Source organism: Hemitrygon akajei, chromosome 24 (genome assembly GCF_048418815.1).
Source record: "Hemitrygon akajei chromosome 24, sHemAka1.3, whole genome shotgun sequence".
In the NCBI taxonomy this organism is placed as follows: domain Eukaryota; kingdom Metazoa; phylum Chordata; class Chondrichthyes; order Myliobatiformes; family Dasyatidae; genus Hemitrygon; species Hemitrygon akajei.
In genome coordinates, this window is record NC_133147.1 from 9,900,217 (window position 1) to 9,924,751 (window position 24,535).

General features: G+C 45.5%; 1 long non-coding RNA gene across 2 annotated transcripts in view; it reads right to left on the bottom strand.

The window, feature by feature from the left end:
- Positions 1-3,150: 3,150 nt before the first annotated feature.
- Positions 3,151-24,535, bottom strand: part of LOC140715859 (uncharacterized) — a 60,678-nt gene continuing 39,293 nt past the window's right edge. For both annotated transcript variants that reach the window (XR_012096195.1, XR_012096194.1), the window contains exon 3: positions 3,151-5,148. This is a non-coding gene — a long non-coding RNA (uncharacterized lncRNA). The remainder of the gene's footprint in view (positions 5,149-24,535) is intronic.

Consider the following 24,535-nt stretch of genomic DNA (forward strand, 5'->3'; position numbering starts at 1 on the left):
CCCTGTTCTTCCCCCAGCCATTTAAAATAAATGACAATAAGGCAACAAAAGGAGGCCACAGTCACAAAACTAAATCATCTCCCCTGCACCCCTCAATGGGTATGAAAGCACAATTACCACTTTTATAATCCATTCACCATTTTCGGAAACTGAGACTGAGATGTTTAAAGAGAAAATAAAATACGCTCCGTGGCCACTTTAATAGGTACCTCCTGTACTTCAAGGTGTTCTGCTGCTGTAGTCCATAAACTTCAAGGTATGTGTTGTGTATTCAGAGGGGTGCACCTCTGAACTTCTGTTGAAACATGCAGTTATTGGAGTTACTGTCAGCTTCCTAGTCAGTTTGAAGCAGTCTGGTCATTCGCCTCTGTCCTCTCTCATTAACAAGGCGCTTTCACCCACAGATCTGCTGCTCACTGGATGCTTTCTGCCTTTCACACCGTTCTCCGTAAACTCCAGAACTGCGGTTCCCAACCCTTTGTGTGCCATGGACCTCTACCTTTAACTAAAGGGTCCATAGACCCAAGGTTTGGACTCCCCTCTCTAGAGTTTGCTTTGCACAAAAATCCCAGGAGATCAGCGGGTTTATGACATACTCAAACCACCCCATCTGGCACCAGCGGATACCACAGTCAAAGTCACTTAGATCACATTCCTTCACCCATTCTGATATTTGGTCTGAACAACAACTGAACCTCTTGACTGTGCCTGTATGCTTTTATGCATTGAGTTACTGCCACATGATTGGCTGATTAAACATTTGTGTTAACAGACAGATGTACCTGTCTACCTAGTAAAGTGGCCACTGAGTGTTTGTAGGATCGAGAATAAAAACCAGGAGATGCCCTACAGAGGGAGGAGTGTAGAGAGATAGAGTACACTATTCAACCTCCCCCTATAACTCAGGGTCTCAGCACTTGACAACATACTTGTAATTTTCCTCTGTTGTGATGTAAGGGTAAGGGTACGATGAGGGAACACATACCAGTCCTGATAGAGGGATCAGAAGTGGAAAGAGTGAGCAATTTCAAGTTCCTGGGTTAATATAACTGAGGATCTAACATGGACCCAACATGCAGTTATAAAGACAGCACATCAGCGGCTAGATTTTATTAGGAGTTTGAAGAGATTTGGTATGCCAACAAAGACACTTGCAAATTTCTACAGATGTACCGTGGAGAGCATTCTAACTGTTTGCATCACCATCTGGTTTGGGGGGGGGGGGGGGGGGGCTACTGCACAGGATTGAAGTCAGCTGCAGAGAGTTAAAAAATTAGTCAGGTCCTTTATGGGCACCAGCCTCCAGAGTATCCAGGACAGCTTCAAGGAGCGATGCCTCAAAAAGGGGGCATCCATCATTAAGGACCCCTACCACCCAGGACGTGCCTTGTTCTCATTGCTACCATCAGGGAGGAGGTACAGGAGCCTAAAGGTACACACTCAATGATTCAGGAACAGCTTCTTCCCCTCTGCCATCCGATTTCTGAATGGACATTGAACCCATGAACGCTACCTCACTAGAACCATAGAACCATAGAACATTACAGCACAGAAACAGGCCTTTTGGCCCTTCTTGGCTGTGCCGAACCACTTTTCTGCCTAGTCCCACTGACCTGCACCTGGGCCATATCCCTCCAAATCCCTCTCATCCATAGTAAACACAAAGTATACTGCGGATGCTGTGGTCAAATCAAGATGTTAAAAAAACTGGATGAACTCTGCAGGTCGGGCAGCATCCGTTGAAGGGAGCAGTCAACTTTTCGGGCCAAGACCCGAAACGTTGACTGCTCCTCTCAACAGATGCTGCCCGACTCTCTCATCCATATACCTGTCCAAGTTTTTCTTAAATGTCAAAAGTGAGCCCACATTCACCACTTCATCTGGCAGCTCATTCCACACTCCCACCACTCTATGTGTGAAGAAGCTCCCCCAATGTTTCCTTTAAACTTTTCCCCCTTCACCCTTAACCCATGTCCTCTGGTTTTTTTTCTCCCCTGACCTCAGTGGAAACTACTTTTTTATTTTCTTTTTTGCACTACTTGTCTAACTATTTTATATACGTACTTCACAGTTTTTAAAAATATTTATCAGGTATTATATCGTACTGCTGCTGATAAGTTAACAAGTTTCACGACATATGCTGGTGATGTTAGACCTGATTCTGATACATTGCCAATTTCATCAACTGATCAGGACAGGGGGCTTTCAAAAGGGACACTCGCCGAGTCAGGGGGAAGTTATGAACGAAGAAGAGTTAATGTTTCACGTCAAAGAGTCTTCATTTTCAAAAGTAGAATTGAGTTAACCCGAGGCAAAGTACGTAATGTCATCAGGGTAACAGTACCAGGAACATCTCGTAAATATGTTGCATTGTTTTTACTGAAGGACACAATGTTCCACCTAGTAGTAGCAGTGCGATCACTCAAGTCGAGTGTGATGTTCTCCTAAGGGACTGTGTGTGACTTTGTTTAATGTGGGGAGGCTGATACACGGGCAGCCACCACATGGTCCTTGACAGATAAGGGTCAGGGTCCAGTGGTATGGAATGCAAGGTGACTGGGGAGTCTTCGCTGCTGCAACCTTTCTCTGATTTCTCTGCCGTTGTGATGTGTCATCATCTTCCACCAGCCCACCGCCGAAGTTTTGGTTGGTTCGCCCTCTGTCCGAAACCTCCCTCTTGACCTTGCCACCACGGGAGACCCTACCAGGAGCCAAGCTCCAGACAGCATCACTCAGGATCTCAGGCACCTACAAGCCTCACACCACGTCAAGGTGATGATCCTTGGAGAAGAGCTTTCCACCTAAACGTTAAACAAAAACATCAGTAATTGGCTGTCAAGTTCCTCTGCAATCAAATAGTTTTATCCAATCTGGTCTGATGAACAGATAATGAAGGGAGTTAATTACGTTTGTGGGATTTGACAACAATTTTAATTGTGTGAATCATTATTACGTACTCTGAGATATAACATTGGGAGAGATATATATGAAATGTTCTACACATTGTACAATTAAATTATGCAAATGTTTAAAAGGACCACAGAGCACTTAACATAACCTGTCCATACACCCCCTCCCTCAGCTCCATTCAAGGCCCCAAACAGACCTTCCAGGTGAGACAACACTTCATCTGTGAATCTGCTGGGTTTGTCTACTGTATCTGAGGGCATGTCCTGGGTGATGGGGGTCCTTAATGATGGACAACACCTTTCTGAGGCATTGCTCCTTGAAGATGCCCTGGATACTGTGGAGACTAGTGCCCATGATGGAGCTGACTAACTTTACAACTCCCTGCCGTTTACTTTGATCCTGTGCAGTAGACACCCCCCCACCACCTCTAGTACCAGGTGTTGACGCAGCCAGTCAGAATGCTCTCCACGGTACATCTGTTGAAGGTTGAGTGATTTTGGTGACACACCAAATCTCCTTAAACTCCTAATAAAATATAGCCTCTGCCTTTCCTTCTTTATAGCCACATCGATGTGTTGGGACCAGGTTAGGTCCTCAGTAATGTTAAAACCCAGGAGCTTGAAATTACTCACTCCTTCCTCTATGAGGACTGGTGTGTGTTCACTCATCTTACCCTTACCCTCACATCACACCAAAGAAAAATTACAAGTATGTTGTCAAGTCCTGAGACCCTGAGTTATAGGAGGAGGTTGTATAGTGTACTCTATCTCTCTACACTCCTCCCTTTGTAGGGCATCTCCTGGCTTTTGTTCTCTATCCTACAAACACTCAGTGGCCGCTTTATTAGGTAGACAGATATATCTGTCCGTTAATGCAAATGTTTAATCAGCCAATCATGTGGCAGCAACTCAATATGTAAAAGCATGCAGACATGGTCAGGAGGTTCAGTTGGTGTTCAGAAATGTGATCTAAATGACTTTGACTGTGGAATGGTTGTTGGTGCCAGATGGGGAGGTTTGAGTATCTCAGAAACTGCTCATCGTCAGGATTTTCATGCACAGGTTTTCGGGTTTACAGGAGAATGGTGTGTAAAACAAAAAAAGAAACATCCAGTGAGCAGCAATTCTGTGGGCAAAAACCTTTTGTTAATGACAGAGGTCAGAGGAGAATGGCCAGACTGGTTCAAGCTGACAGGAAGGTGACAGTAACTCAAATAACCACGTGTTACAACAGTGGTGTGCAGAAGGGCATCTCTGAACGCACAGCATGCCGAACCTTGAAGAGGATGGGCTACTGCAGCTAAAGACCATGAAGAGAAACTCACAGGCCAGTTTATTAGGTACAGGAGTATCTAATAAAGTGGCCACTGAGTGTAATTTTTTTTCTCTTTGAACATCTCTTGGTATCCGTTTGATAAAATGGTGACTGGATTATAAAAGCAGTAATTGTGGCTTCCTTTGAGGTTGAAATAGAGTTAATTTAGTTTTATGACTGTGGCCTCATTTTGTTGCCTTCGGTAGTCAATTTTTTAAATGGTGGGGGGAAGAACAGGACTCCACTCTCCACACTGAGTATACTTCCTGTTAAAGCAGAGGAGTTGTGCAGTCTCATACACCTTCCAATCCACATTGAAATGGAGCTTGGAACAAGCTGCCAGAAGCAACTGTTAAGGTAGGTGCAATAACAACTTTTAAAAGACACTTGGATGGGTAGGTAGATTGGAAAGATTATGGGCCATATGGCACTAGCTTGGATGGGTATCTTGGTCAGTATAGAGCAGCTGGGCCGAAGGGCCTGTTTCTATGTTGTGTGACTCTGTAACTCCACAAACGCAGCCTACCCGGTAACGCAGAGGAAGGTGACAATCAACAGACCGAAAAGGAAGCTATAAACAGGAGAAAGTCTGCAGACGCTGGAAATCCAGAGCAACACACACAAAATGCTGGAGGAACTCAGAAGGTCAGGCAGCATCTATGGAAATGAATAAACAGTCAACTTTTCGTGTCAAGACCTTGGTTGGAATGTTCTTTGACTGGAACCTCCCGCGTGATCTTGATCTTGCTGCCATGGGAGATCCTACCAGGAGCTAAGATCCAGGCAGCATTGCTCTGGAGATCCCAGGAACTCACCACGACAAGGCGATAATCATTAGATAAGAGTGTTCCACCTACGCGTTAAGCAAAACCATACAGTAATTGCCAGTGACGTTCCTCTGCAAATAGTTTTATCCAATCTGGTCTGAGGAACAAATAATGAAAGAATTAATTATATTCCTGGGATTTGACAACAATTTTAATTGTGTGAATCATTGCTACTTAGTCTCTGAGACATAATATTGGGAGAGATACTGTACATATGAAATGTTCTACATATTGTACAATTAAATCAAGCATATTTTTAAAAGAAAACAAACAGCACTGAAAATAAACACAGGAGATTCTGCAGATGCTGGAAATCCCAGGGAACTCACACAAAGTGCTGGAGGAACTCAGCAGGTCAGGCAGCATCTATGGAAATGAATAAACCGTCGATGTTACAGGCTGAGACCCTTCTTCAGGATTGAGAAGGGAGGGGGAAAGATGCCAGAATAAAAAAAAATGTGGAGGAAGGGAAGGAGGCTGACCGGAAGGTGAGAGGTGAAGCCAAGTTGGTGGGAATGGTCAAGAGCTGGAGAAGAAGAAATCTGATAGGAGAGGTGAGTGGAGCAAAGGAGAAAGGATAGGAGGAGGGGACCCAGGAGGAGGTGGTAGGCAGATGAGGAGAGGTAAGAGGCCATGCTGAGGTTGAACCCATATCCATCACTTCCATTGGCAGCTCGTTGTACACTCTCAGCATGCTCTGAGTGAAAAAGTTCCCACTCCTGTTCCCCTTAAATATTCCACCTTTCACCCTTAACCCATGTCCTCTAGTTCTAGTCTCACCCAAGCTCAGTGGGAAAAACCTGCTTGCATTTACCCTATCTATGCCCCTCATAATTTTGTGTACCTCTATCACATCTCCCCCTCATTCTGTTACAACGGTGAAAATTGTGTTTTTATGGAACTGTCACACAAGTCTAACAATACGGGTCTTTGGAAAGTTAATCACATACATTCCTGGTCACAGCTGTGTGGGTCAGTTCACTTTCCACACTGAGAAATTGTTGTGGGCACATTGAGAATGTTTGTCAGCTCTATCTGGGGACATGTAGTATTGAATTGGCTAAGCATATATCAACAGCTACAAGGTTCAAAGTAAACTTAATATAAGTTCATTATCAAAGTACATATGTGGCCCAGGATCCGTCCCAGACATGTTACGTGAAGGGCCCAGTGTGTAAAGCTCGGTACCATCTGTACTTCCTTAGGAGTTTGTGGAGATTCAGCATGCCATCTAAACTTTGACAAACTTAGATCTATAGATGTGTTTTGGAGAGTGTGTTGGCTGACAGTATCACGGGCTGGTAAGGAAACACCTGGTATGGACAGCATCAAGGCCTGGTATGGAAACATCAAGGCCTGGTATGGAAACACCAATGCTGACGAATGGAAAATCCTACAAAAGGTATTGGATTCAGCCCAGTCCATCACAAGAAAAGCCCTCCCACCATTAAGCACATCTACATAAAACACAGTCGTAGGAAATCAGCATCCATCATCGGGGACCCCCACAACTCAGGTCATGATCTCTTCTTGCTACTACCTAAGGTACAGGAGCCTCAGGACTCACACCTCCAGGTTCAGGAACAGTTACTACCCCCCAGCCATCAGGCTCTTGGAAGCAGGTACACAGTAGATGTCAGGGGTAATTTTTTTACGCAGAGAATGGTGAGTGTGTGGAATGGGCTGCCAGCGATGGTGGTGGTGGTGGATACGATAGGGTCTTTTAAGAGACTCCTGGACAGGTACGTGGAGCTCAGAAAAATAGAGGGCTATGGGTAACCCAGGGTAATTTCTAAGATAAGGGCATTTTCGGCACAGCTTTGTGGGCCGTAGGTTTTCTATGTTTCTAAAATGGGGATAACTTCACTTGCCCCATCATTGAAATGTTCCCACAACCAATGATCTCACCTTAAGGACTGTTTATTTCATTATCTCATGTTCTCGTTATTTATTGCTATTTATTTATATTTGCATTTGCACCGTTTGTTGTCCTCTGCACTCTGGTTGATCTTTCACTGATCCTGTTATGGTCACTATTCTATAGATTTGCCGAGTATGCCCACAAGAAGGTGAATCTCAGAGTTGTAAATGGTGACGTATATTTACTCAGATAATAAAATTTACTTTGAACTTTGAATATGTCACAGTGTACAACCCTGAGATTCATTTTCTTGCAAGCATTCACAGTAGAACAAAGAAATACATTAGAATCAATGAAAACCACACACAAAGACTGACAAACGATCAATGTGCAAAAGAGGACAATATATGCAAATACAAAAAAAGTACTTAATAAATAAATAAATACAGATAGGTACAGGAACACGACAAAGTCTGCAGATGCTGGAAATCCAAGCAACACCCACAAAATGCTGGAGGAACTCAGAAGGCCGGGCAGCATCCATGGAAAAGAGTAAAAAGTCGACGTTTTGGGCTGAGGCCTTTCTTCAGGACTGGAAGGAAAGAGGAGAAGTCAGATGAAGAAGGTGGGGGAAGGGGAGGAAGAAGTACAAGGTGGCAGGTGAAACTGGGAGGGGGTTAGGGTGAAGTAAAGAGCTGGGTATGTTGATTGCTGGAAGAGATAAAGGCTGGAGAAGGGGGAATCTGATATCAGATGATAGAAGACCATGAAAAAAGGGAAGGGAGAGGAGCACCAGAAGGAGGTGATGGGCAGGTTAGGAGATAAGGTGAGGGAAACGAGGATGGGGAATGGTGAAGGGGAGAATTAAGGGAAGGAGAAATCGATGTTCGTGTTGTAGGCTACCCAGACAGAATATAAGGTGTTGTTCCTCCAACCTGAGTGTGAACTCATTAAGGCAATAAAGGAGGACATGCACTGACATGCCAGAATGGGAATGGGAAGTGGAATTAGAGTGGATGGCCACTGGGAGATTCCGCTTTTACTGCTGGACAGAGGGTCGGTGCTTGACGAAGCAGTCTCCCAATCTACGTCGGGTCTCACCGGTATGTAGGAGGCCCTGGATACTGAAGATGGCTGCAACAGACTCACAGGTGAAGAGTTGCCTCACCTGGAAGGACTGCTTGGGGCCCTGGATAGTAGTGAGGGAGGAGGCGTAGGGGCAGGCGCAGCAGTTGTTCCGCTTGCAAGGGTAAGTGCCAGGAGGGAGATGACTGGAGAGGGACGAGTGGACAAGGGAGGTGGGTAGGGAGCGATCCCTGTGGAAAACAGAAAGTGGGAATGATAGATCGAGCTCTTACCTGGATACAAATCCCTTTTCGGGCTTTGGGTAATTTTTGGAAGTGGAAATACTGGTAAGAGAGACATCTCAGACATTTACTCCACGGTCTCCAATTCTGTTGTGTGCTGCCAACAGATGTTACAGCTCAAAGCTTTTACAAGACATTTGATAACAATGTTTTTGTGGGTTGGCAGGAGAATTAAACTCCTGACGTCACAGAACGTGTAAACATACGAAAAGATTGTAGCAGTGCAGTAGCAGATAACACACAAGGTAGTGGTTGTAGAAATTCAGTACAATGAATGAACAAGACTTTATGTTTTTCATAAATTCTATTGCATTTCTTTATTTTCCTGTGAAGGCCTGTAAGAACATGAATCTCAAAGTAGTTCATTCATCTAAGATCTCCTCCGTCCTGTGTATGCTGTGCAGGCTTTAATGCATTGAGTTGCTGCCGCATAATTTTGACTTTACAGTTTCAATATCATAGCCAAGAGCTCCCTGATTCACAATTTAACACACACACTCAGTGGTCGGTGCTTTAGGTATTCCAGTACACCTGTTCATTAATGCAAGTATCTAGTCAGCCAATTATGTGGCAGCAAATCAATGCATAAAAGCATACACAAGATGGGTATTTTGCATTTCTATTTACTCAGGGGAAGGACACTCGATCTGTAGAAGTGAGACAAAACTGCATTGCCTTCATGGACTCTACACAGATTACAGAGGAGGTGTTTGCTCAGGCAAGTCAGGGTGGATGAATCCCCAGGACCTGACAAGGTGTTTACTTGGATCCTGCAGGCGGCGAGAGCAAAAATTAAAACACAGAAATACAACTGCAGATGCTGTGGATCAAAGAATACGTACACAACGCTGGAAGAACTCAGCAGGTCAGGCAGCATCCGTGAGAAAAGAGTAGCCAACGGTTCATGAACATTGAATTCTCCAATTTCCAGTAATTCCCTACCCCTCCCCCTTCCCCTATCCCAGGTCCCTCTCTGCCTCTCTCCCCTTTCAACTTTCTGCTTCTTTATCTCTACAGTTCTTTCATGCGTATCTTCTCCCCTTCCCCCTTTATCTTTCCTCTGATTGGTTTTCCACCTGGCGCCTCTAGGCCCTACCCCCTCCCCTATCTCTATTACTGGGCTTCGGCCCTCTCTTCCCCCCTTTCCTGAAGGGTCTTGGCCCAAAACGTTGGCTACTCTTTTCTCATGGATGCTGCCTGACCTGCTGAGTTCTTCCAGCGTTGTGTACGTATTCAAGTGCAGAAATTGCTGGGCCCCTAACAGAGATGTTTAAATCATCTTCCATGACAGGTGAGGTGCTGGAGAATGGGAGGATAGTGCGGTAAACTATATATACCAGTCTGGACACGCCCCTCTGCTGACTGCTCCTGTGGCTCCTTCCACAGACCCCTGTATAAAGGCGATTGGGGCATTGCTCCTCCCTCAGTCTCCGAGATGTCGTGCTCCCTTTTGCTGCTTATAAAAGCCTATCGTTCACTTCCTGTCTCCGAGAGTTATTGATGGTGCATCAGATAGCCAATGTTGTTCCGCTGTTAAGAAAGGCTCTAAATATAACCAGGAAATAATAGGCCAGTGAGCCTGACGTCACTGATTGAAATGATTGGAATGTATTCTCAGGGACTGGTTATATGATTACTTGGATAGATATTGACTGATTAAGGATAGTCAGCATGGCTTTGTACATGGTAAGTCATGTCTCAACAACCTTATAGAGCTTTTCGAGGAAGTTACCAGGAATGTTGATGAAAACAAGGCAGTGAAGTCTACATGGACTTCAGCAAGGCATTTGACAAGGTCCTGCATGGGAGGTTGGTCAAGAAGGTTTAGTTGCTTGGCATTCAAGATGAGGTAGTGAATTAGATTGGTTTTGTGGGGGAAGCCAGAGAGAGGTAGTAGCTGGTTGCCTCTCTGAGTGGAGGCCTGTGACTAGTGGAGTGCCACAGGGATCGGTGCTGGGTCCTTTGTTGTCTATCAGCTATATCAACGATCTGGATGATAATGTGGTTAGGTGGATCAGCAAATCTGCAGATGACACCAAGATTGGGGGTGTAGTGGACAGCGAGGAAGGCTGTCGTGCTCCCTTGCAGAGGCATCTGCACCACCTGGAAGAACGGGCTGGAAAGTGGCAGATGGAATTTAATACAGAAAAGTGTGGTTTGCACTTCGGTTAGACCAGCCAGGGTAGGCCTCACACAGTGAACAGGAGGGCACTGAGGAGTGTGGTAGAACAAGGGGATCTGGGAACACAGGTCTATAATTCATTCAAAGTGGTGTCACAGGTGGACAGGGTCGTAAAGAAAGCTTTTTGCACGTTGGCTTTCATAAATCACAGTACTGAGCACAGGAGATGGTGTGTTATGTTGAAGGTGTTTAAGACATTGGTGAGGCCTAATTTGGAGCAGCATGTGGAGTTTTGGCCACCTACCTACAGGAAAGAAGTAGATAAGGTTGAAAGAGTACAGAGAAAATTTACAAGGATGTTGCTGGGACTAGAGGACCTGAGTTATAAGGAAGACCATAAGACCAAAAGATATAGGAGCAGATTCCGCCATTTTGCCCATCGAGTCTGCTCCATCATTTCATAATGGCTGATCCATTTTTTCTCAGCCCCAATCTCCTGCCTTCTCCCCAAATCCTTCATGCCCGGTCCAATCAAGAATCTATCAGCCTCTGCCTTAAATATACATAAAGACTTGGCCTCCACAGCTGCATGTGGCAAAGAATTCTACAGATTCATCACTCTCTGGCTAAAGGAATTCCTCCACACCTCCATTCTAAAAGGACACCCCTCTATTCTGAGGCTGTGTCCTCTGGTCTTACACTCCCCCACCATAGGAAACATCCTCTCCACATCCACTCTATTGAGGCTTTTCACCATTCGATAGACTTCTGAGGTCATGCCTCATCCTTCTGAATTCTAGTGAATACAGGCCCAGAGCCATCAAACAGTCTTTGTATGATGACATTTAATCCTGGAATCATTTTCCTGAATCTCCTTTGAACTGTCTCCAGTTTCAGCACATCCTTTCTAAGATAAGGGGCTCAAAACTGCTCCAATACTCCACTGGAAGCCTCATGTTTGCTTTGTAAAGTTTCAATATTACATCCTAGCTTTTATATTCCAGTCTTCTTGGAACGAATGCTAACATTGCATTTGCCTTCCTCACCTGAAAATTATTCTTTAGATAATCCTATACAAGGACTCCCAAATCCCTTTACCCCTACTGATTTAGAAGTCAAGCCAAGTTTATTGTCGTTTAACTATATACACGTATACCGTCGAAGGAGACAATGTTTCTCTGGGCCAGGGTGTAAAGCACAGCAGTACACATAACACACAATAACTTTGGAAAGTAAGAATTAAATCTACAAATGAATTACGCAGAGATAAACAAAAGTAAAATGCATAAATTAAATATGGCCGGGTACAGAACAAATTATCCAATGACACTTCAAATGCGATACGTCAGGGAGTTCTGAATCCTAACGGCCTGAGGGAAGAAACTGTTTCCCATCCTGACCGTTCTTGTCTTTATGCATCGGAGTCTCCTGCCTGAAGGTAGAAAGTCACAGAGGATGCTGGATGGACGGGTGGGATCGTTGATAATACTAAGTGCCCTGTGTAGATAGATAGATAGATAGATAGATACTTTATTCATCCCCATTGGGAAATTCAACATTTTTCCAATGTCCCAATGTCCAATGTATGCAGCGCTCCTGATAAATGTCCCTGATGGATGGTAGGGAGACCCCACGATCCTCTACTACTATTTAATTGCTACTTTTGCAAAAGGATTATTCCTGCCATGTTATTAGAGAGTGAAAATGAAACTATCACCCGAAACTTGTTTTGATTTATAGTTTTGTTGATATAGGCTGCCTCTGAGTAACTTTATGTTATGCAGCAAGTTAGTATTTAAGGAACACCAATTTCTGCTGTTGTTCTATCGCAGCGTGTTGCTCACTTGGTATTAATGTCTTTCTACGTGAGTGTAAAAGAGAACAAACTGATATAAATTGCACCTAAGTCCTGATGCCACTAGCTTAATGCAGTGATAATTTACTGATCTCTTGTGAAAACTAGTGAAGACATGAGATAGTTCCTAAAGCAGATGCCAGTGGAGCCCAACTGCTCAACCCTACGTGCTTGGTTTACATCATTAGACCATAAGATGTAAGGGCAGAATTAGGCCATTTGGACCATTGAGATTTTTCTGCCATTCAGTCAGGGCTGACCTTTTTACAACCCCATTCTCCTACTAGCTCCTCATAACCCTTAATCTCCTTACCCATCAGGGACATGTTAGTCTCTGCCTTAAATACACATGTTCTCCTCAGCCCGTGGTAGCAATGAATTCCACAGATTCACCACCCTCTGGCTGAAGAAACTCCTCTTCATCTCAGACCTAAAGGGGCATCCTTTGATTCTGGGGTTATCCTTAAAGAGTGGAATGACATTTGTGACTTTCCTGACCTCCGAAACAATTCCAGAATCTAGTGATTCTTGAACTATCACAACTAATGCCTCCATAATCCCTTCAGTGTGTAGTCCATCTGGTCCAGGTTCTTTATCTACCTTAAGAACATTCTGCTTCCCAAACACCTCCTTAGTAATAGCGAATGCACTCTCTTCTGCCCTGACTCTCTTGAATTTCAGGCATCTCGCTTCTGTCTTCCACAGTGAAGATAAATGAAAGTACTTACTCAGTTTGTCCGCCATTTCCTTGTTCCACATTACTGCCTCTCCAACATCATTTTCCAGTGGTCCAATGTCCACTTTTGCCTCTGTCTATATCTGAAATTACTTTTGGTATCGTCTTTTGTTTTATTGGCTCGTTTACTCTTCTTTGGAATAAACTTACCCTGCATCTTCCAATTGCTCCCAGGGACTCCAGCCTTTCCTGCTGTACTGTCATAACAATCCAGTCAACATCGACCGGTTCCTCTCCAATGCCTCTGTAGTTATCTTCACTCAGCTGTGATACTGGCACTTCCAATTTCAGCTTCTCCTTCTCAAACTGCAGGGTGAACTGTTGTAAAATGGTTCATCTCCTAAGTGTTCTTCTATTTAAGCTCCCTAATCAAAACTGGCTCATTCCACAACACCAATTCAGAATTTCCCTAGCAGGCTTGAAGCCATCTCATAGAGTCATAGAAAAGTACAACACAGGAACAGGCCCTCCGGTGCATCTAATCCATGCTGAACCATTTAAGTTGCCTACTCCCATCGACCTGCACTGGGACCATAGCCCTCCAAAACCCTCCCATCTATGTACCTATCCAAAATTCTGTTAAACATTGGAATCGAGCTCGCATGCATCACTTTCTGGCACCTTGTTCCACACTCTGTGGTGAACTAGATATACCTGTCTGACTGCTCCTGTGGCTCCTCCCAAGACCCTGCTGACTACCCCTGTGGCTCCTCCCACAGACCCCTGTATAAAGGCGACTGTGGCCTGCTGCTCTCCCTCATTTCCCCAGGATGTAGTGTTCTTCAGTCAATAAAAGCCGATATCTCACTTCCTAAGTCTCGGCGTGAGTTATTGATGGTGCATCAATTTTATTGACTGAAAGTTACAACATGGAAACCGCTTTACGCCCAGAACGCCTAGACTTGGACCCCCGAGACCCTGGAGCAGCTCTTGCCTTTGAACACTGGCTGGTGTGCTTCCAATCGTACTTAGAGGCGGATACACACTGACCGAACCCCAGTCACAAAAGCGTCTCGGACCAAGTGTTCCTTATGCTGTTCCGCTGTGAGCGCTTTGCAGTCACAGTCCCGCGCTAGGGTCAGTAACTCGCGGAAAAATTCAGCAGTCGACTCCGTAGGCCGCTGTTTTCGCGTTGCCAAGCGGTGCCGTGCATAAACTGGATTTACTGGCCGCAGGTACTGTCTTTGGAGGGCGGCAAGCGCCTCCTCGTAGGTGGATATGTCCCTGATGAACGAATAAACTTTTGGGGCGACCCTCGAGAAGAGAAGTTTGTGCCGAACAGCCGAGTCGGTGGCACGAACCTCCTCTAAGTACGATTGGAAGCACACCAGCCAGTGTTCAAAGGCAAGAGCTGCTCCAGGGTCTCGGGGGTCCAAGTCTAGGCGTTCTGGGCGTAAAGCGGTTTCCATGTTGTAACTTTCAGTCAATAAAATTGATGCACCATCAATAACTCACGCCGAGACTTAGGAAGTGAGATATCGGCGTGAGTTATTGATGGTGCATCAATTCTTATCACGCTCTGAGTGAAGAAGTTTCCCCTCACGTTCCCCTTAAACTTTTCACCTTTCACCCTTAACCCATGACCTCTAGTTGCAGTCCCACAGTGAACCTCAGTGGAAAAGCCCTGTTTGCGTTTACCCTATCTATACCCTTCATAATTTTGCATATGTCTATAGGCATACTAAAAATACTATTTCTTGGCATCCAGTACCAATCAGATCGCGTTGAAATTCCACCATGACCATCATAACATTGCCCTTTTTGTGGGTCCTTTCTGTTTCCCCATGTAACCTGATTGAGATAAGATTAGCTTTATTTGACACATGCACATCGTAACATCAAAGCATACAGTGAAATGTGTCGTTCACATCAACGACCAACACAGTCTGAGGGTGTGTTGGGGGGGGCAGCCCGCAAATGTTGCCTTGATTCTGGTGCATGCCCAGAACTTACTATCCCTGACCTGTACGCCTTGGACTGTGGAAGAGAACTGGAGGATCCAAGGGATGCCCACGCGGTCGCGGGGAGAAAGTACAAACTCCTCACAGACAGTGGCTGGAATTGAACCCCAACTGCTGGCACTGTTACTTACGTACTGCCCATTACGCCATTGGGCAGCAGTGAAGATCCTCCATCTCTGGCGGAGTTCAGGCTTCCTTCATCGTGTCAGTAGCTTCCTCTTGGTTTTCACTCCTGTCAGTCACGCAAGTCCTGCTGGAGACTCAGGAATACCGTGACAGTCGGATGTAGAAGGATTCTTCATTTTCCGTAACAATGTTGTTTTACCCGTCAGGGTTGCTGGCGCTGGACTTAACCCCCCACCCTCCCAATCCAGAGGCACTAGAGGTTCGCTATTTAGTCTGGCCTCTACCCTTTGACCTGTTTGGCATGGGTGACCCTGACAAGAACCAAACCAAACCAAAGAACCAAACCCTAACAAAGAACCCTGACTCCAGCCAGCACAGCTCTCTGGGTCATTGAGGCATGAAAGCCTCCAAACCCTTTGACAAGGCTGTGGTCCTCTTGGAGGTTGGTACTGTAAGGCGTTACGCTAACTGCTATGCAACCATACTGACCTTAGCTTAGATCACAGTCTTAAGTATCCCCATCATGCTCAGAACCTGATGCAGAGGATCTCAAACCTTGACATCTATTGACATCACCTCTATTGACATCTGGGGTTGAGAGGGTGATCAGCTTTAACTTCCTTGGTATGCACAGCACTGAGGATCTCACATGGTCTGTACATACCAGGAGTAGTGAAGAAAAAGCACAACAGCGCCTCTTTCATCTCAGACCGTTGAAGAAGTTTGGCATGAGTCCCCAAATCCTCAGGACTTTCTACAGGGGCACGATCGAGAGCATCCTGACTGGCTGCATCACTGCCTGGTATGGGAACTGTACCTCCCTCAATCGCAGGACTCTGCAGAGAGTGGTGCGGACAGCCCAGCCCATCTGTAGATGTGAACTTCCCATGATTCAGGACATTTACAGCAACAGATGCATAAAAAGGGCCTGAAGGATCATTGGGGACCGGAGTCACCCCAACCACAAACTGTTCCAACTGCTACCATCCGGGCAATGGTACCGCAGCATAAAAGCCAGGACCAACAGGCTCCGGGACAGCTTCTTCCACCAGGCCATCAGACTGATTAATTCATACTGACACAATTGTATTTCTAAGCTATATTGCCTGTTCTTTTGTATATCTTACTGTACATACTATTTATTACAAATTACTATAATTTGCACGGAGACGTAACACGAAGATTTTTACTCCTCGTGTATGTGAAGGATGTAAGAAATAAAGTCAATTCAATTCACCTTGAGAACATGAACAATGCTGCAAAAGGAAATAGATGGAAAATTGTTTCGTACAAGCCTGCATGTAGCTGCTAAGGTCTTGCAAAGCTCTGAGAGTTAGCAACAATTTTTTCTAAATGGCTTTCTATGTATGCAGTGCTTCCTGGCTGTTAATCAACCCACTTCTGATCTGAAGAGTGACCGTGGACATAGTCACCCACCTGGATTATGTCTCCCAAATGACGCCTAATGAAGGCTGCTTATTGTCTACCTGATCTCGGAGATAAATACATTCCCATTTACGCCAGCTGCAGGAAGAGAGGAAAGAATGCTTCCATTATGTTACAGGGCTGTGTGGTTCCTTGTCCTCCGGTGGAAGTACTTTTGTGTGCTTTGTTTTGTATAGTGGTCACTGTCAGGATTAGTTCACGCTGGTTACAACTAATAGAAATGTTTCCATTCTTCAAGAATAGATGCCTCTGTGGAGAAAGTCAGCAGGAAAGAGTGGCTAATGACGCAGTTATATTGATTGCCCTTGTCTTGAAAGCAAATTTTGCCTGAGTGCAGAGTCGACGAGATCTGGAGAAGTTATTTGTTTAGAGATACAGTGTGGTAACAGGCCACTTTGGACCAACTAGCCCACGCCGTCTTATTAGACCCATGTGACCAATTAACCTACCAACCTGTATATCTTTGGACTGTGGGAGGAAACTGGAGCACCCAGAGGAAACCCATGTGGTTCATGGGGAGAATGTAGAAACTCCTTATAGACAGCAGAGAGAATTGAATCCAGGTCACAAGAGCTGCAATAGTGTAACACTAACCTCTACTATATCATGCCACCCTGAAGAATTGGATACCAAGGACAAGCTCACTGGGAGTGTGGCCAGCATGGATGAGATGGGCTGAATGGCCTGTTTCAGTGCTATGTGACTCTATGACTCTTAGTCTAAGAGTTACCTAGGACTTCAGAAGAATGAGAGTGTAACTGATAGAAATGTGTACAATAGTCCAAGTGTAAGTTTTTCCATTAATCTAGTAATTGGAGTATGGCTGATTCTGTGTTTCCTAGAAGCTTCGCAATTTTTCTGCCGCAGATATCACGACACTTGAATCTAGCTATTTTATAGGTAGATTTTTATCACTGGAATGTTGCTTTCTCTAGCTTGTGTATGAGACGACCAAAACTACTTCCTCTTAGTCTTATTCTTGACTTCTGAAGAACCTCTGGATCAATAGCACTGGATCCAAAAGTAAGCAGGAATAAATATTAATAAATATGGCTTCCCCTTCTTGCTAATTTTATTGAGTATTCCTCTGTGTGTGTGTCAAATGGCTGCTGTGTCACATTTAGTGCAGTAGTGTAGTGGGTAGTGCTTGTCACTCTCATTTTCAGCTTCCACCGCTGACTAGCAGACTCACGGAAAGGAGAGCTGAGTGTGTAAGCCTCTCCCTGCCTCGTGTGCTGCCTCCTCATTGGCGACACACGGGAACTGAACTCCTTTCGGACTCAGGCTGAGCTACAGAGGGCGGGGAGGAGGTCTGGCCCCTGCACACGTAGCACGCAGGCCCACTGGGGTGTGGACACGCCCTGGTGCTTGTGAACCTGATCCCTACCTATGGGTAAACAGTCCAGCTGCCTTGTGGGCAGCCTCAGGAGAGACAAAGGCTACGGGAGTAAATCCAGACAGCAAATCCAGAGTGGAGCCCCTAAGGCAGCTAGGCGTTATTGAACATCCTTCCGGCAGCTCCTGCAGCCAAGCTGGTGCCAACCGTATTGTTCCTTTGGACTACACTGGTCGTAGAGAGAGGGAATCTTGATGACTGGGCATCTCAGGGTCTCCATACTTTCTGCCCAGACTTGTGCCCTGGAGAGTACGTTCCAGTGCCACTCCACTGTCCTTCAAGCAGACGTTGTCATCATCATTCCTATGTGAATACAATTATCCACGACATCATTTAAACAAACTTGTTCCACCATGAGGCAGGTAATATATTGGGATTGGCATTGGTATTAAAATAGGTATTGGTATTGGTATTGATACTGGTATTGGTATTGTATTGGTATCAGTATTAGTATTGGTATTATATTGGTATTGGGATATTGGTATCGGTATTGGTATTGGTACAGTATTGATATTTGTGTTCATATTGGTAAGATACATGGAAAAGCTTGTCTTGCATTCTGTTCAAACAGATCAAATCATTTGGCAGTGCATTGATAAGAGTAGACTGATTATAATAGAAGTTACAATAGTAATTTTTGATTATAATAGAAATTGTTTTTAAATTGGTTTCTTTCGGGTTCCTTGACTTGTGACTGCCTGTAAGGAAACAAATTTCAAGGTTGCATAATTTACACATTCTTTGATAATAAACGTACTTTGAAACTTTGAAGCTGTGAGTAGATCTGCAGGGAGCAGATCGTTGTGATGGAGATGATGCTAAATTTGATGAACCACAACTGCAGGAAATGCCGCTGCCACACTATCATTGTGTGATGGTTAACACCCAGCCTTCACCTGAACAGTGTGCAAGCTGAGTGTGTTGATTTTTATTGAAAGCATCCTCTCCTGATGCATCCCGGCTTAGTACAGAAGATGCTCTGCCCTTCAAAATGTGGGCACAGCTCCGCACATCATGGAAACCGTCCGATCCTCCATGGACTCTGTCTACACTTTTACTGCCGTGGTAAAACAGCCAGCATATTCAAAATCCTCCCCCTTTTTTTTCTCTCTCTGCCCCTCTCACAATCACTCTGCCTGTTCTCCATCTCCCTCTGGTGCTCCCCTCCCCCTTTCTTTCTCCCTAGGCCTCCCTTCTCCAGCTCTGCATCCCTTTTGCCAATCACCTTTCCAGCTCTCAGCTTCACCCCAACCCCTCCGGTCTTCTCCTATCATTTTGGATTCCCCTCTCCCCCTCCCACTTTCAAATCTCTTACTATCTTTTCTTTCCATCAGTCCTGACGAAGGGTCTCGGCCCGAAACGTCGACTGTGCTTCTTCCTATAGATGCTGCCTGGCCTGCTGCATTCCACCAGCATTTTGTGTGTGTTACTCTGTGATAAAGACCAGATAACCAGAAACAAGAGAAAATCTGCAGACGCTGGAAATCCGAGCAACACACACAAAAATGCTGGAGGAACTCAGCAGGCCAGGCAGCATCTATGGGAAAGGGTACAGTCGACGTTTCTGGCCGAAACACTTCAGCAGGACTGGGGGAAAAGAAGCATTAGAGTTTAGGCCGGAAACGTCGACTGTACCCTTTCCCACAGACGCTGCCTGGCCTGCTGAGTTCCTCCAGCATTTTGTGTGTGTTCACCAGAGAACCGGGTTTTGTGATATTGGTTGAAGGTTATGCTGCTGCCTCCAAACAACAAATTATTATTTAGAGGATATAAACGCGGAATAATCCTATCTTCTAAAGGACTATATAACTACAACTTCTCTAGAAATCCCAAACTTGTGATTGACAGAATTTCTTGATAATAAACCCAGCCTGATATTTTAGTTTAATGTCAATCCATTCATTGCTCTGAACTTCCAACTGTGAGGCAGTGATTCTCCTGCTCTGTCAGAGATGACAAGGGCTATGAAGGTTCAGCTTGAATCCAGCATGCGGTAATTCCTGAACAGTGCAAACACCACATGGCTCCTCCCTGCAACAAGACAATCAGATGAAAGCATTTACCAACTTCAATTACTTGACCGCGGTCAATATGTCTTGTGCATTTTTCAGAGATACAAGGTACTGTCTGACCCATAGAACCATAGAACACTACAGCACAGTACAGGCCCTTCAGCCCTCCATGTTGTGCCGACCCATATATTCCTTAAAAAAAAAGTACTAAACCCACACTACCCCATAACCTTCCATTTTTCTTTCATCCATGTGTCTGTCCAAGAGGCTCTTAAATACCCCTAATATTTTAGCCTCCACCACCATCCCTGGCAAGTCATTCCAGGCACTCACAACCCTCTGTGTAAAAAAACTTGCCCCGATGTCTCCCCAAAAATTCCCTCCCTTAATTTTGTACATATGCCCTCTGGTGTTTGCTATTGGTGCCCTGGGAAACAGGTACTGACTATCCACCCTATCTATGCCTCTCATAATCTTGTAGACCTCTATCCAGTCCTCTCTCATTCTTCTACACTCCAAAGAGGAAAGTCCCAGCTCTGCTAACCTTGCTTCATATGACTTGTTCTCCAAACCAGGCAACATCCTGATAAATCTCCCCTGCACCCTCTCCATAGCTTCCACATCCTTCCTATAATGAGGTGACCAGAATTGAACACAATACTCTATAAGTGTGGTTTCACCAGAGATTTGTAGAGTTGCAACATGACCTCTCTACTCTTGAACTCAATCCCCCTGTTAATGAAGCCTAGCATCCCATAGGCCTTCTTAACTACCCTATCAATCTGTGCAGCGACCTTGAGGGATGTATGGATTTGAACCCCAAGGTCCCTTTGTTCATCCACACTCTTAAGTAATTGACCATTAATCCTGTACTCAGTCTTCTGGTTTGTCCTTCCAAAATGCATCACCTCACACTTGTCTGGATTGAACTCCATCTGCCATTTTTCTGCCCAACTCTGCAGCCTGTCTATATCCTCTTGTAACCTTTGACCACCTACAGCTCCATCCACAACTCCTCCAATCTTTGTGTCATCCGCAAACTTACTCACCCATCCTTCTGCCTCTACATCCAGGTCACTTATAAAAATCACAAATAGCAGGGGTCCCAGGACAGATCCCTGCGGCACTCCACTAGTCATTGACCTCCAGGCAGAACGCTTTCCTTCCACAACTACCCTCTGCTTTCTTCCTTTAAGCCAATTTTTTATCCAAACAGCCAAGGTTCCACTTATTCCATGCCTCATGACTTTCTGGATGAGTCTCTCATGAGGGACCTTGTCAAATGCTTTGCTAAAGTCCATGTAGACCACATCCACTGCCTTACCCTCATCAATTTCTTTTGTTATCTCTTCAAAAAACTCAATCAGGCTTGTGAGGCACGATCTTCCCTTCACAAAGCCATGTTGATTATCCATGAGTAGACTGTCCTTCTCCAAATGCTCGTAGATCCTATCCTTAAGAATCTTTTCCAATAGTTTGCAGACCACCGACGTAAGACTCACCGGTCTATAGTTCCCAGGTTTCTCCCTATTACCTTTTTTAAACAAGGGAACTACATTTACCATTCTCCAGTCCTCCGGCTCTTGTTGACCTGTGATCAACATAACTCCTAGTCAGTGTGACATTTACACTCAGTGGCCACTTTATTAGGTACACCTGTACACCTGCTCGTTAATGCAAATATCTAATCAGCCAATCATGTGGCAGCAACTCAATGCATAAAAGCATGCAGGCATGGTCAAGAGGTTCAGCTGTTGTTCAGACCAAACATCAGAATGGGGAAGAAATGTGATCTAGGTAACTTTGACTGTGGATGATTGTTGGTGCCAGATGGGGTGACTTGAGAGTCTCAGAAACAGCTGATCTCCTGGGTTTTTCACGCATAACAGTCTCTAGAGTTGACAGAGCATGATGCTAAAAGCAAAAACCATCCAGTGAGCGGGAGTTCTGTGGGGGAAAACATTTCATTAATGAGAAACATCACAGGAGAGCAGCCAGACTGGTTCAAGTTGACGGGAGGTTGACAGTAACTCAACTAACCACAGGCTACAACAGTGGTGTGCAGAAGAGCATCTCTGAATGTCCAGCACTTTGAACCTGGAATGGGATGGGCCACAGCAGCAGAATTCCACAAACTTTCATTGAGTGGCCATTTTACCAGGGCAGGAGGTAACCAATGAAGTGGCGGCCGAGTCCATGGATCAATTCCACATCACGAACATGTGTTAATGCCCTCAAGAGTGTGTCCATGGTCAGATCTATCCTGTGGTCTGAGTCTCAAAAGAACTTCTCTTGCAGACTGTCGGAAGGATCTAGGTCCCAATCCAAAGCTTTGTGTACCTGGATTGATATTACCTTCATTTGTTCCAGGTGTTCTGGCTTCCTTGCGCATTCCAACGACACACGCTTTGGGGTTAGTACGTTGTGAGCAGGCGACTTTAGCGCAGGAGGTATGGTGGCACTTGTGGGCTGCCCCCCACCCATCTTCGGACTGTGTTGGTCATTGAGGCAAACGATGCATTTCACTGTTCAAGTTCATAGGGTGGTAGAGAACGCAGCACAGAAACGGACCTTGTGGTCCATATCGGCCATGCTGAATATTACTGTGCCTGTGACAAATAAAGCCAATCTTTAGATGGAGGAAGGGAGAGTGGAAATAGTGATAGAGGCCGGGAGGTGATAGGTGGATCCAGGTGAGGAGGGGTGATGGACAGACAGAGGAGGGGAGTGTGGGATTAGTGATAGAGGCTGGGAGGTGATAGGTGGATCCAGTGATGGGCAGACAGAGGAGGGGAGAGTGGGAATAGTGACAGAAGATGGGAGGTGATAGGTGGATACAGTGATGGGCAGACAGAGGAGGGGAGAGTGGGAATAGTGACAGAAGTTGGGAGGTGATAGGTGGATACAGTGATGGGCAGACAGAGGAGGGGAGAGTGGGAATAGTGACAGAAGTTGGGAGGTGATAGGTGGATACAGTGATGGGCAGACAGAGGAGGGGAGAGTGGGAATAGTGACAGAAGTTGGGAGGTGATAGGTGGATACAGTGATGGGCAGACAGAGGAGGGGAGAGTGGGAATAGTGACAGAAGTTGGGAGGTGATAGGTGGATCCAGTGATGGGCAGACAGAGGAGGGGAGAGTGGGAATAGTGACAGAAGATGGGAGGTGATAGGTGGATCCAGTGATGGGCAGACAGAGGAGGGGAGAGTGGGAATAGTGACAGAAGATGGGAGGTGATAGGTGGATCCTGGTGAGGAGAGGCAATGGGCAGATGGAGGAGGGCAAAGTGGAACTAGTGAGAGAGGCTGGGAGGTGATGGGTGGATCCTACAAAGGGCTGCAGATGGGGGAACGTGATAGGCAAATGGGAACACTGGGTGGGAGGGTAACCAGTTGAAGTGTGTGGGTGATGGGCAGATAAAGTGGGTGGGGGGGGTAGCTTGAGAGGCAAACGTCTTACAGGAGGGGTTGTATCTATGTGGAATGAGCTGCCTGAGGAAGTGGTTGAGGCAGATGCATGAACACATTTTGAAATACAGTTGGGCAGGTACATGATAGGAAAGGTTTCGAGGGATGTCGACCTGCCAGGGTAAATGGGACTTGCCTAGATGGGAATCTTGTTCAGTATGGACAAAGAAGGGCAGGTTTCAGTGCCTACAGGGTCACGAGGGTGAGTTAGTTCCCTCACGGATAGCGTAACGCAGGGTTCAACTCAGCTGCAAACTGTAAGGAGCTTGTACATTCTCCCTGTGACCGTGTGGGTTTCCTCCGGGTGCTCCGGTTTCCTCCCACAGTCCACAGATGTACCGGTTAACTCCCTTATTGAGATATAGTGCAGAATAGGCCTTTCTGGCCCTTCGAACCGTCCTGCCCAGTGACCTCCCGATTAAACCCCAGCCTAATCACAGGACAATTTACAAGAACCAATTAACCTACCCACCGATACGTCTTCGGACTGTGGGAGGAAGAGTTAAGAAGCTATTCTTAACTCTATGATGTTATCAATAAAAATAAATTAAGAATTAAAAAACTATGCAGATTCTAAAATCTATGCATTTAACGGTGAAGTAAAATGTTTAAAAGAGGATCGAGTGCTTTCCCGGCGTGTATGATGAGTAAACACATCTTGAGCTTCCAGCCGGGTACAGGTATCGATTTTAACCGACGTTTCGATGACAAACTCGGCCATCTTTATCATGTGTTGGTCAAAGATGACCTGGGTCTCAGTGAATGAGGAGCAGCATACCTTGACCAGATGGGTCGCGCAGTGGAAACCCACATCAAGGAGCACAGGAGGTGTATCCATTTGGGTTACCTGGAGAAATCGGCGGTTCCCGAACACTGCATTCATAATTGCCGTAGGATTGACTTTGACAGCACAGAACTACTGTGAAGCACCAGTGGCTTTTGGGACCACTTGGTGAAGGAAGCCATTGAAATAAAACTAGAGGAAAAGAATTTTAACCAAGGCAAAGATCTCACTCTAAGTAAGAACTGGAATTCGATTGTAAACAAGGCGGGACTGCAGAAAGGCGGGACTGCAGAAAGCCGATTGGATGAGGACTAACCAATCAGGAGAGACAGTATACAGGGGTATAAATACCA